The 15,030-nt window shown below is 42.6% G+C and overlaps 3 long non-coding RNA genes across 3 annotated transcripts in view; 1 reads left to right on the forward strand and 2 right to left on the reverse strand.

Moving 5' to 3' along the window:
* Nucleotides 1-15,030, reverse strand: part of LOC135339249 (uncharacterized) — a 73,978-nt gene that overhangs the window by 46,335 nt on the left and 12,613 nt on the right. The window lies entirely within an intron of this gene.
* Nucleotides 2,201-3,150, forward strand: LOC135339210 (uncharacterized). The gene is made up of 2 exons (XR_010395909.1): nt 2,201-2,356; nt 2,800-3,150. It is a non-coding gene; the product is annotated as an uncharacterized LOC135339210 (long non-coding RNA).
* Nucleotides 10,569-13,665, reverse strand: LOC135339222 (uncharacterized). The gene is made up of 4 exons (XR_010395930.1): nt 13,314-13,665; nt 12,742-13,157; nt 12,425-12,506; nt 10,569-11,867 (listed from the first exon to the last, which is right to left on the reverse strand). It is a non-coding gene; the product is annotated as an uncharacterized LOC135339222 (long non-coding RNA).

A 15,030-nucleotide genomic window follows, 5' to 3' on the forward strand; every position in this document is an offset into this window, starting at 1 on the left:
ATTGACAATGACAATTACACCCCTGTCTGTATAGGTGTTCCAAGTACCATGGCCAATAGATGAGTGTTCCCAGCATACAGACGGTACTATACATATTACATATAATCATACAGTTGTTCGATTGCACACACACACACACAATAATATCATAATTTAATTGATCCTTCAACATTGAAATGTTTAATAATATTAATTATGTACAGTTAAGGAAGTACATTATTATATTATACATAGCAGAGTCGTGCAGTTGGCTAGCCTCGAGGAAGTGATTGGGATATCAAGGCTAGCAGTTGGCAAGGTTATATTCTGGCTATATTTAGCATTGCATTGGAGCATGGCTTCTCAAGAGTACAAAGGTCATTTTAAGCAAACCCTGTGGATGCTATAAGCGCTAGTGATGGTCAAAAATTTAAAATGCTTTTCTGCACGAAACTCAGGACCAATTCTTCCTCAAGAAATTAAAAGTAGAATGCACTCATTTGCATGTACTCTTGCAGTTTCAAAATATTCAAAATCAAAAAATATATAAATTTCTATCGATTTGAAATTCTGCCCAAAACAAATTTAAATTGATCCAAAGATCCACTGACCTTGAATGAATACTGTACATGCATCTTGAAATGAAAATATAACATTAATTTTGAATTTTGAAACAAACGGCCCACCATACACCATAGCAAAAACACATTGATTTTACAATGTAAAAGGGTGGGCCAGCTCAGCACAATTCAAATAGCAATCAAAATTCCAGGCTCTTATATCATTCAATGACAATTTAGATGAAAAGTAGCGAAGTACATAGTATGTTAGAACATTAGGTCGTTAATTAATCAATTGCAACGTGTCAATAGTACCATAGAGATAGTAAAGGGAAGGGATTGGAAACACAGGGATTTCACGTGGCCCATGCGTGTCGCACCGGAAATTGACAGGAAGTTAATTTAATGGGAGGAGATTGGGGGAAAAGCTGCTTATTATAGATGCTGATCAACTACTTAGCTACTGTACATGTAGTTGCTCTGGTTGCTGCTGTACATCTGAATGACTGACATTTTTCTCTTTGCAAATACTTGAGTAGAGATTACACATTCTCAACAAACCTTGAAAATAACAAGGCATGCATTTACAAAGAAATTAAATCTAGGAACTCGATAATTATTTATACTTTATGGTACTAGTACTAGGCACTGTTCATTATAATAGACTGCCTCATAACATTATGACTTTCACACAATCACACAATTTTGATGTTTACATAAAAATGTTTACCAACACAAAACATAATTTTTATGAGCCTGACGCCCTTTTAGGCAATGGTGTATTCTCGTCATCGGTCACTGTTTAGCTCTTGCAAAAGAATTTACTAATCATAATACATAACAGTGGGGTTATCATGTGTCCCTCCCCTCTGCCGTTGGCATAAAAGGGTCTTGGCAGATTTTCTGATTTTCTGAGTACCCCTGGGAAAAAATGTATGGGTAAGTTTGAATTAGTATATTTCCAAAACGATAAACGTTAGCAAGGAAAATCTTTTCTTACTGCACATCGGGATCATTAAGCAACATGTAGAACTAAACAATAGTGATGTACAATTTATTGTTAACCAGTAGCTCCCCCGCAAAACAAGTTACTTTTGAATCCTTGTTTTCACACTTAAAAGTAAATATTCAACATTAAACAGCATAATGCTCAACTTGGCTATGCCTACTGCATATTTCAATGCTCCCTCTACACTCTGATCACTCTCAAGCAACCATGACTACTTCCTAGCTCAAGATATCCCCCCACAAAGTTTCTTACTTACCAATCTTAGCTAAATACATGTAAAACAGTGTAACATGGAGCTCTGATGATCAAATAAATGAGGTAAATGATGTAAACCATACATTTACTATGGATAATGTACATACAGGATAGCTCTGCCAGTGCTTACTGCAGTTTTCTTCACTTTCTTCTCTTTTGTCTTTGCATCTGGCTCGCAATCAATCGCAATCAATACTTGCGGAATGCAACACGCATGGTGTCAGAATTCTCTAGGGCAATACATTGGTCACCTGAGATGTTTCCAATCCCTCCCCTCTACCGTAGATGTAGGAGAGAGGGATTGGAAACGGAAGTAGATTTCAATGTACTTCACATATGACCTCGATAAACATCCGCGCCTCGCTGAGGGCTAATCTATTCCCCAGGAACTTCGCGGGTAACTGAGATTATTGCAAATCTAGGATTTTATGAGTTGTCACTAGTATTCTGTCAAGTTTTCCAGTATCCAATGCAACTGTGCTTTATATAGATAGTGAATAACCATTATTCAAGCTCTATATACCGTTGCAACTATCTTCTTCATTGAATTTAGGTAAGTTTAATCTTGTATTGTACACATTTATCCCTTTTTCTCTGAAATGATTAATGTTTAGGTCATAATTATACTTCAATATGCTTGTTGGTAAATCATGTGGTATCACCCCAAGCCAAAGAAAATTAGTCATACATCAGCTGGTAAAATTTAGTGCTAGAAAAAAGTTGAATTAAAGAGCACCACTAAAGATCCCTTTTTTGGGAATACGCTAAGTTTTACAGAAATTTTAATTTTAGGCATACATTCCCTTATGATTGGTGATCACCCCAAAAGCATTAGTTTTGGATCAGGTGGATGTATAGCTTTTGTGTGCATGAATGTGTAGTCACCTATTTTTACCTCATAATTGTTATTGGCCCGGTAGTTAGATTGTGGTGAAGGGCCTGTAGGCCCGAGATATTTAACTACTACAAATGCTGTTTCATCTATATTTTATATAGCAATACCTCGCAAGCCAAAACTTACTGAGTACGCTGAAGAAAAGAAGACAGAAGAATACCCCTCCTCTCTACACCCTACACGTCACCGCCCTCGTAAATGTTATCGGCTGTTCCGGCTATATATACACCCTTGTATACCTCACCAGCTTCTCTCCATCTAAGACTGTCTGATTAGAGTGCTAAACTAATCATAATTATAGCTGTAATAATCATTTTTATCGTGTAAGTTTTTGTTAATGTTGTTCGGTTTGATCCCACTCGTTTTACACTTAGAAAGCAACTGGCAGTGCTGTGGAGTGTTTTGCTGTCTCCAAGTGTATGTAATTATACTTAATGAATTGGAAATTGAAATGTACGCTCACCAGCCTAGTATATATAGAAACTTCGTACAATTGATTCATCACAATTATTAAGAAAGTTACATGGTGTATTATGTATCTTGTCGTATGAATGATCATGGTTATTGCCTCAAACTAGTGGATCGACTTCTTGATGGTTTTTTTTTCAGTTGGCAGCAAAAGAGCCTCTGACAGTCACAAATACATTCACAATTTCAGGGAACTAAGCATCCTCTGATGATTTTATATCTACTGTGAAACAAGTATCCAATACCACTAGCTCTGCACATTCTCCTTACTATTACCATGTACCAATGCACTGTTGATTGTACATGTGTCTCTTTCCCTATTCTTTCACCGCTTATGCAATGAGTTTTCCTCATTTGAGGCAAGAAAAGAAGACAAGAAAGCGAGGCGCGGATGTTTTCCGAGGCCCTCTCCGTTTCCAATCCCCTCTCTCCTACATCTATGCCTCTACTATCTATGATAGTACATGCAGATGATATAAATAATTGAAGAATGCTCACATGCAATTGTCAATGAATACATGCAATTTGTTAATGGCAATCCAATTTAACCCTCTGAGGATTTTAAAAGTTCATGAGGAAGATGAGCAGATTAACATTCACTTTGGCCCTTCCAAACATCTTCATGATTGCCAGGCCCTCGTATTGCAGCTGAAGGAGGTCCTGTGTGGGGAGAAGAGAGGGAAGTGAAACACTTCAACTGGTGTATAAGACAAAGAATGCATGTATTTGTAAGACAAATGAATACATGTACTTACATACACCGTACAAGCATACCAACACTATACCTGACACAAGGCAGTAAACTTCTTGAACACTTTACGTACCTACCATCTACCTGTACACACACCCTCACCTGGAGGACCAGCTCCACCTTCTCTATCTGCCTGATGTGATCTCAAACACAACATTTCCGAATCTGAACCTGGGCGAGTAAGAAATAATGTTCACATAATTATAGCATAACTTTGCATAAGATCAAGGTCGTAGCAAGAGGTCAGGCTGGTCAGATTTTGGCCTAACCACTTTTTGCAGCTGGGTATAGTAATGGTCGTAAATATTGTAAGTGATAATGCGCATGCTGTTTTTGGTGAGGAAAAGTGATGGCCTTTTTCTTAGGTAAAAAATTCACCACTGTATGCAAAAGTTCCAATAGTACAAAAACAGTTGACCTTTAATTGTAAGTTGGCCTGACCACTTTAAAGTTGCTTGCTACGCCCCTCCATGAAGATTGGGGCATAAAAATAAGTTAATATAGCCTCACACTGGAGGAATTGTTAAAGTCTAGATTAGTAGTAGAATCTGAGCTTCAGTCAAACAGTGGACAAAGTACGTACCAGAGCAATTAATGGCACATGTGATGATTATCATGTTGTTTAATAGAAGTATGCTAGTATAACGGCTACTCAAGTATACGGAGACTCACAGAGTGGGTGGAGCATATCTCCATGAACGCTGATGTATGGATGATTGGCTTGGTCACGTCAGAGTACTTGTTGATACCCAGCCTTCTGTCCAGGGGGTCCACTGTCGATGCTCGCAAGAACTCTCTGTGGGGGGTACAATGAGTGTATGTATATTCATACCCTCTGCATGGCAACGAAAATAGCTAATTTGCAATTTAGATCATATGATACTTTAGTAGAAGGTAGAAACACACATGACCATCATCACATGACCATCATTCGTACATACACACTTTCAACTATTTGACTACAAATTCAGTTTTGGTTATCACATTTCTTATACCTAAACTTCTTGAAGGCGTCCGAGTGTACGGGTTCATTACTGACAGGGCAGCACTCTCAGCCTCAAACTGTGCAAAGGAACAGGAAAAACACGATAAACTCTTAAACCAACAGATATAACCAAACAATAATCATGGAAAGTTAACGATGCTGATTTGGCGTTTTTCACCAACAAATAATATCTAGTCCAGTACTAATTTAATGTACATAGATGCAGTGCATAATGTAGGCCATAATCTGTACAGGTATACTGTACCACTTTTATCACCTGTTGTTTGTAGCACTCAAATATCTACCCCATCGGCACACTGCTCTGCTCCAACTCCTCACAGTGATCCAGTGCCTTCTTGAGCTCTTCCTCCATCACAAGTCTCTCTTGCACAGCAGACTGGGTAATAGATTGCATGGTGGTCATGTACACACACAGGTATACAGATACAACCATCACAACATCGTGGTAGTGGTACAGTAGTTATATAATTGCAGGTACATGTATTAATGAAAGCACCGCGGGTGCTGATGCCTCGGTGGAGGTGCAAAGCTATATAACATAAAGCTACACACATTATCATGATGAATATTTTTGCATTTTTGCTGCATGCAAGCTCAAATTGCATGGTGGTCGATCATGTACACACACACACACACACAGGTAATACAACCACCATGGTAGTGGTACAGCTGTTTGCTCACTGCATTACCACAAAACAACAAAATACCATACAATGTTGCTATGCAAACAACATGTGGTCCTAAGCAATGATGGCTTCTAGCACTTGTAGGTACTTTTTGAGAGTTCCAAAAATGGCTAATCTGTGAGACCCTCAAAAATTACCCACTATAAGGTGGCATCAATATTAACTGATACAGTACCAGAAATGCAACTTTTATATGGGGAAAAAAAAAGGACAATAGTCTCTAGACACAATCGGCATCATGTATTGTGTATTTTGCCTAAGCCTTAATCTGTATAGCAGGTCATTTTCGTGGGATAAAAAATCCGAGACAAAAACGTAGGCGTGGTGCAGCAGTGATTTTGTGTGTAAAAATTCCCTTTGCTTCACTGCATTGCATGCGTTCCAGTCAACCATGCCTACGTTTTCGTGAGTGATAAATATTCGTCAAGGTTTAGCTTGCCCACGGAAACTCTACCCAGGACGCTATACGTACGGTACGGTATACTGTACCACTGTATCACCTGTTTCAAGTACTCTTCCTTCTCACGTTACTTTGTAGCACTCGAATATGTCCACCCCGTCCACTGCTCTGCTCTAACTCCTCACAGCGATCCAGTGCCTTCTTGAGCTCTTCCTCCATCACAAGTCTCTCTTGAACAGCAGACTGGGTAATAGATTGCATGGTGGTCATGTACACACACACAGGTATACAGATACAACCATCACAACATCGTGGTAGTGGTACAGTAGTTATAATAAAGGTACAGTAGACTCTCGCTATTCCGACTCTCTGAAGTACGGCCTGAAATGTGGCCAACTCGCTATTCTGTATACTTGCTGCCCCAAACTAGTAATTTTATACGTATACATTTTGGGTGTGGTTTAGCAGAAAAACTGTGTGTGGGGGGAGTGGTTGGGGTGTACAATGAGAGGCATTGTGTGTGTATGTGAGGTGTGTGTGGGGGGAGTGGTTGGGGTGTACAATGAGAGGTAGGAAGCGGGATGCTCATGAACACTACAATGAAAGTTATAAAAAGGTAAACCGTTTTGTGAGCAAACACAGCTGTGGGATTACATTGTAATAGAGAGGAAATGATTCATTTATTATCCTCGAGACAAAACTGCAAAATTAGTCATTAATATTCGAGGTAGGTTGATTTTAAGCCGCGGCTATTTTCTGAAATGCAAACTACCGCGCTCTTCTGGCCAAGTTGCACTGTCCCAAGGGTGGCCGGATTAACGAGAGTCTACTGTACATGTATTAATTATACAGTATTCACCGAGTGTATACATGTACATGCTAAACTCACATCTGCCTTGCTGTTGGCCAGTTCCAATTCTCTCATCAGCTCAGCCATGACACCTGGGTCCATGATTTGAGACCTCTCGAGCAGCTTCTCCTCCAACTACCTCAGCAGGTCATCCTCTAGACATTGAATGGTCTCACTCTTCTCCTCAACCTGACAGGGGAACATCAATAAGTTGCTGCCAGGTGGAGAATACTCGACATACAATAGTGACGTGTATGTACAGTCAACTACTGAAAATCTGGCAATGAAATTTAACGGTATTCTCCCACTTTGAGATAAAGGTCAGCTTAAAGTTAGACTGTAGTTAGGTATTAAATAGGCATCTGCTATCAGGGTTGTTGCAATAACTATTATAAAGAGATAGTACGTACGTGTAATCACACAGTACACCATCAGATCGGCTATTCAGAGCATAGATCATACAGTATATACTGTACAAACTGTGCAAAGGAACAGGAAAACATGATAAACCGGCATTACGGTAACTTAAACCAACAGATGATAAATGGACTAAAATCATGAAAACTCACTAATAATAACGAGTGTTGCAAACTGCGATGTGCTAATGCATGCCTCTCACTTATAGTTTCGATTAGGGGGGGAGGGGCTAAATGAGGCTCTTTATACTGCTAATCACAGGGGCCCCTCTTTCCGTATTCCCCCAAAACCTAATCGCAGTCTCGTGACCCCTAACCTCTAGCGTGAGAGATATGAATGGGCACGTACATTTAACATCTGCTTAACCGGTACCTCGCAGATATGACACAACAAATCTACTGCAACCTGTAAGATTAGTCTGATATACATGTACCACAGAAACAGTGTGCTTGCTTGCATACATGCTAATTTAAAACTACTCACATCTGCATAGTTCCAATTTTCACTCCAGCTCAGCCATGACACCCGGGTCCATGATTTGATATCTCTTGAGCAGCTTCTCCTCCATGTCTAGATGACTGCACTTCTAGAAGGTAAAAGGAAAACAAAATAATGCATTTGGTAAAGATCTACTCTCATGCAAACAACATTGTAATTAGTATTGAGAGCAAATACATGTGATGATCATTACCAAATTTACTGGTAAAGGGTCAAACTGTTAGCAAGAGAGTTCATAATAGACGAACTCTTGCTGTTAGTATGTAAAATTGCCAGCTATGGACCCCAACTAGTACCTACATGCAAATTTTAGGGGGGGGGGAATTGGAGCTAGGGGGGGATATCCCCCTTCCCCCCTGTATGACACCCTGCTCACCCTTTAGAAGACTGCCCCCCCCATACACACACACTCACCCCTCTAGAAAAATGTCCCACCATAGCCTTCGGAGCTGTCTCCCTCCTCTTAGCAATCACTCCATCAATGTGCGTCGTCTTGAGTACCTCATTTCGACTGATCTTGGACGCTAGATGCAGCACACCCGCCACTGTAGCACCACTCTGTGATGTGCCTTAAGGCCTTTCTCCTTCACAGCAAGCTCTTGCAGCTGGTGTAGGAAGACCAGTATATCCGAGAGCCCTTGATAAGAGAATTCCAGTGTCAGGAGAAATACGAGTTGGTAGAAAGCGAGTGTGTTAGCAGGGCTAGTGCAGATAGCTTTGGCCAGTTCCAGGAGATTGGTGAAGAGAGAGTTGACTGTTTTAGAGAGGAACCTTTTCAAAACCACACCCAGTGAGAGCCCTACAGCCTCCAGACTCACCCAATCACTGCACAAGGGGAGGGTATAAATACACGTACATGTAGCTGTAAGCACTGCACATGATTGTATACATACATGTAGTGAAAGCTGGACCTGTATAACTGACAAATAAAATCTAGTACGCCCACTGAACATAGCATGTGCGCACGCACGCACGCACGCACGCACGCACACGCACGCACACACACACACACACACACACACACACACACACACACACACACACACACACACACACACACACACACACACACACACACGTGTTGAGAGGAATCTTGTCCTTGTTGGCATGGTGATCTACGAGACGATGCCAGAGTAGGGCCACATCCAGCTGTGTGCTGGGCTCTCGAATGAGGAGCAATTGGACGAGGGAGGCAAACAGTTGCCCTGGGAACGCCGTCTCCAGCACTAATGAGTGACAAGTGTCAGCCACCGCCCTCAAACACTTGACCAGGGAGGTAGTCAACATGGGGCTGCATAATAAAGGAGAGAATACAATTATGGAAGCATAAACACTTAGTAATGCACACAGTCTATTGTGCATGGTCACATAATTACAAGCAGGTCATCCTCTATAATATATTCCCCACTTGGGGTCTGTATCATAGCAACTGGCTGGGGTTTAACTACCATAAACCCCAGCCCTTGGCCTGGAGCACATTCCTCATAAACTCCCTTGCCTTGAGGGCGCACTGATTTTATACTAGATCTACACAGCCAAAAAGAAGCTAGACACTTGTTGACAAAGGCAGGACAGATGGGTGGGGCTCACTAAACACCAGGAAGGCTGGAGGTAGCCTCTACACAGGCTCTCCTTTTTCTGTTCTTTATCACAATCGTTCAATAAGATAAAATACTGTATTAATCGTTCAATGAGATAAAATACGGTATTAATTGGAGGAATAAAGAAAGAAATAGACGTAGAGTTAGGAAAAAGGAGAGCCTGTATCGGGAAGTCGTGTGAGGGTAGAAGGGTGAAAATGAGCGTGGGCATGCTGAGCTAGAGATGTTGGACTGCCCACGTAGAGATCTATGACTAATAAAACTTTGCCTGCAGCAAGCTGGACATGGACTTGGAACTGGAAGTTTGCAAGCACTATAGCTAGCTAAACCTTAGGCTTAGCTAGATGATCTACTAGTTATATGTTCAGATTCTATCAGACTATCCACCTTTTCTTGTGTCTTTCTATAGTCTACTGATAGTATAGATCAAGAATAGCTTAGTCATCATTATCATATAGCAGGTAGCTACTGCCACCAGAGCTGGCCACGCTGGTTCTCTGATCTGACTTGCGGCACAGCTTGGTGGTTGTCTCAATTCTTATTAATTAATTAACTCTGAATGCGTGGGAGAATATCTTACGTCACGATTGTGGGCTACATATCGCCCACGTTCATAAAAATCCTTGTGGATCACGCGATTTCCCGAACCAGGCCTTACTTTTTCTTAACTGTACGCCCATTTCTTTCTTTGCTGCCTCACTATGTCTTTCTTATGATTTATCGATGAACAGTGACAACAGCAAGAAAAAGTGTAAGGCCTGGGATCGAGGCTAGGCTGGAGGATGGGTGAGGCTCACTGCTTGGACATTGACAAGTTAGTGCGTAGAGCTAGAAGCTTAGCACTGGCTAAAAGCTATACGCACAACCTTTTTGCCTCAATAGTTTTTGAGACTGTTAGCTAGTTGTATCCAAGGTAAGGTAGCTTAGGTAACAAGTACTTTTCATTCAAGTGGGTATATAACACTTACTGTCCACTATATTTGAATTTATGGCAAACGTAAACCATCCTTGGCCTCGGAGCTTCACCCTCGTCCTCGGAGGTTTACTGCCATAAATTCTGATGTACGGACAATAAGTATAACATAATATCATAGTCTACTCAAAGGTTACTGCTATAAACAGGATTCACGAAGGCACCAGAATCAGAGAACACGTACATGTACAAACAGTGTTTATGACAGGAAACTAACACATACATGTACACAAACAGCTAAATGAAGCAAAAGCTGTATAATATCATTCTCACCTGTTTTGAGTGTCCTGAGATGCCAGAGGATGTACAGACAGTCCAGTGGTGGCTCCGCTATTAAGACCCCTTGAGGCCACGGGTACATAAGAGTTGATGAGCTCCAGTATATCTGGCTTATGATAGTCGGGAAGGACTCCTGCAAACTCCCCCACAGTGATAGTGATGGATTGCTGAAAGGTTAGAGAGGACGTGAGGTCAGAGGGGCCTTCTGAAACGGTTTCTATGGAGATACGGAGGTGGCGGAACCAGTGTAGGGAATATATCCAGTACAGACGGACCTGCATGAGTGGACACAAGCTAAGTAATGTAAATACATGTATGCAGATTTAAAGCGTGGAATTAAACCACACTACGTATAATGAAAGCACCACGGGTGCTGATGCCTCGGTAGAGGTGCCAAAGCTACATAACATAAAGCTAGCTTTTATACACACATTGATCATGATGAACATTTTTAATTTTGCTGCATGCAGAATCCAGAATCACAGGGAAACTCGAAGAGTGGGTAATGATCGCCCATGATTGTTTTTAAAAGCGATCGATGCCAAAAGTTCAAGTCAAAAATGAATGGCTGCAAGTCAGCAGAGCTTTGCAGCTCTCTTCTCACTCTTGCAGCTATAACTAGCATTCTAGTGCAGAGCTAACTACTAAGTACAGTAGCAACACTCGGTGAACAAGTTTTGGTACAGACTCTTCTGAAAAGGCTGCAATGGCATTTCAAGTAAGCAAAACTAGGCATAACACGAAAACTAAGCATTATTTTGCAAATCCACGAATTGAAATCCAAGAAAACATGACTAGAAGCCTATAAAAACTCTTACTTGCACTTGATTCATCCTTGAGCAGCTGTAGCAGCCTACACACACACAGACACAGACACACAAACACACTACCGTATACCTCGCTTGCGCATGCGCACCGAGGCATAATTATAGAGATTAAGGATTAAGCCAGTGTCAAAACATACATGTACAGTCATGCAGAAACTTAATAACAGCTATGAAAGCATCGAAGTACATGTACGAAGAATAAATGCATATAGCCTTGTTTAGAAAATGGCCCAAAAATAGTATGTGCAACCATACAAGTACTTTACCATGGAGACTCACCTAGAGAGCTGTCTGCTGCCACGGCAACACACTTAGAGTGTGCCGAGGATCCCTTGTTTGGTCTCCCAGGACTCCTTCACCTTGGCATCCACGTGGTCCACCAGCAACTGGACGGCCTTGTACCGATCCTGTCTCTGTGGGGGTACATGTACAGTGGATAATGTACACTGGGGGGCTGTAGGGGTACGTGTAAGTGGATAATGTTCATTGGGGGCTGTGGGGGGCACATGATAGATACGCACACTGGGGGGGGGCATGTGCATTGGATAATGTACACTGGGGGGCTGTGGGGGTACATGTACAGTGGATAATGTACCCTGGGGGGCTGTAGGGGTACAAGTACAGTGGATAATGTACCCTGGGGGGCTGTGGGTGGGGGGGGGGGTACATGATAGATACTGTACACTGAGGGGGTACATGTGAGTGGAAAGTACAATACACATGTAGGTACTGTCTTCGTGGGGATACATGTCTACACTGGAGGGAACAATTGATCAAGAATAAACAAGGAGTATGTTGGACCTGAAAGCTATCAATGTTACACAACAGAATAAAGCAGAGAGTAACGAAATACTGTTGACAGTCTGTTATGGACAGTCAAGTCAGAATTCCACAAGAATTTTTATCAAGCGTGATGCACTATACACTATGGTGAGAACACTTGGCCACCAGTACATGTATATACGTGTACCTGCATGGCTTCCACAACGATGGCGTACACACCAGCTGTGAATTCCTTGTCCGATATCTATAGTTTGTTTAGGTCATAGTGTCTACAAGGGGAGCAATGGAGTGTTACTATATACACAGGAAATGAGACAATGGTTGTCATGGTACTCCTGCTGAGACAACATTGCACAATAGGTCATAGCACTTTACTAACATCAGGAGTTCATTAAGAATCCTAATGAACTCCTGCTGAATGCAGTTCCATTTAAGTTACACCTATTAGGGAAACCACCTTGCCTACAAGTAGCACCGACGCACACAAGGCATTGACTGACTTACTGTAGTATTGGCTTGAGGACACTATCGATGGGAGAGAGTCCGGCAAAAGCGATAAGCTCCTGCAGTGAGACTATCCTGAGAGTACCCCCCCAGACTGTCCCCCTCCTCCACAACAGGCTGGATCTCACCAGACTCTCTGTCAGAGTGGGAGGGAGGTTACTATTGGCACACACTGTATAATTATCTAAGGCCATCAATAGGTACGTTTGATACAGACTGAGGCTATCAACATTTACTCATTGAAGTATGTGTATGCTCCAGGAGTAGAACTGAAGCAAATTGTAGTGACTTTCCTAGACAGTATACCTTGACTGGGCGACACTGTGACTGTGCATATTGAAGAGGAAGGGCGGCACTATCTTGTTCATGTGATCTTTATCACTCCCCTCAGTCCTTGCAACCCAGCCATCCGCGTCCTGTGTGAGGTGTAGTGGGGAGGGGTGGAGTTGGTGATGAAACCAATGTGATCACAAGTTATGCGTGTGACAGAGCACCCTAAGGGCAGTACAGTTAAAATATGACACCTAACACTTCGACCTGTGGCCACTCAAACTCATTTCATGTACACATACTCGTGATATTTATCGGTGTCGTCAACATTCTTGGTGAGGCTAAGAGAGGCAAAGCGGTGGATGAGGAAGTCGTACTGTCTGTGGTAGGGGGTGTTCCCTTCCTCTCGCTCGGCAAACTTCACAAACTGCGTGTGTGCGGAGGAAGGGTCAATGTGTTGTATAAACAAGTTCACTTCACACACTCACTCCTGGCCAATGGCATACCCCCTCCACACACCCACACATATACATGCATGTTCACTTTTCACACTCACTACTCACACCCACACACGTTCACTCTCGGCACTATCACAGACACACACTCTACTCACACAAGACACAGGACAGTTTGGGAGGTGTGGGCATGTGCCAAAGTTCCAATTGTGGCTGCCGAGTTGACAGCCGCAATAGGTCGTTTGTGGTAGTTAGTAGGTGCTTTGGGAGGTTCGTAGTCATCGCATTCCGTCGTTGCGTGGTCTAGGCTAAAGCATAATGAACAATGCTCTTTGGTTTTTGCATTTACAAAAGCCATAGCATAAAATGTTTGATAGATCTCGCCCCACTTCATGGCTGGGTTAGCTGCAGCTGCTTTTCTAAAGTTTCTATCATACTGTATCCACCCGTCTCCAGCGTATTTCCGGGCCGTGTGGACGATTAGTGAGGAATACGCTAAAAGGTCATGCACGCGTGTGGGGTCACGTTGCGTGACAAATGAGACGTATGCGTTAAAGCATTCAACCCACTGTAATATGTTGGCAACGCTGCGCTTTTTTCTGGGTTTCTCACCCGTATCGTTGAGGTACCCCCGAACGAGTCGGGTAAGAACTCCGCTAGTTCGATAAATTCCCCTTTTTCCGATTTTTTAGATAGTTTGTCGGGAATGGGGATGGCATTCTGGCCTACATTGACCGTATATGGAATAATGCTTGGTATCGTCGGTAATGTGGGGAGGCTCATGCGGGTTTGAGTACGGAGGGCACTAGTGGATACGAGGGGAACATGTGCTAGTGAGGTACTTGACATACCTGCCGTTCCGGTGCTGACAACAGGGCCTGAGGTGGGACTCCGTGGGGTACCCGAGCCGGAAGCAGAGATGGTTGGGATTGAGGGTGGGACTGATGGTGAGACTGATGAGGGGACGGCTGTGGGGTGGTGTTGTTGGACTGCTGCCTGAATCCGCTGGTCCATTGCGGTGATGATCGTTGGTAACACCGCGCCGAGGGCTGCCTGGACAGAATTGGCAATCATGGTGTGGAGAGTTGTCGGAGTTGTCGTCGGGTTGGTGGAACTGATCGGCGGTGTTCCAGTTGAGGATGTGCTCGAGGAGGTAGTGGTCATCTTTGTATAGAGAATTACAGGATAGATCAGCAAGAGAACTGACTGCCTGACCACGTGTTCCTTGCGCATGCCAGTACCTAGTCTCATGAATCAGCCGCCGTTCTTTTGGAGGTTTTGTCTCAAATGTCTTTGGGTGTGGTATTAAATGCAAAAAAGTGGGTGTATCTCAGTCTTAGATATCTGAGATACACCCACTTTTTTTGCAAGTCATGCAAAAACAACAACACACCCAATATATTTCAGAGAGAGCTAGCTGCAAGGCACAGATTTATTTGCTGGAATGGCCACTAAAGAGCAGAACCAAGGTATAAAGACTGTCATGTTTCCTATAAAGGATAAACCCAATGATTGCTAAAGCATAAAACCCTCATTGGTGATTGCTATAACCTTGTGTGCTTGC

The sequence above is a fragment of the Halichondria panicea genome, chromosome 7 (genome assembly GCF_963675165.1).
Source record: "Halichondria panicea chromosome 7, odHalPani1.1, whole genome shotgun sequence".
Classification (NCBI taxonomy): domain Eukaryota; kingdom Metazoa; phylum Porifera; class Demospongiae; order Suberitida; family Halichondriidae; genus Halichondria; species Halichondria panicea.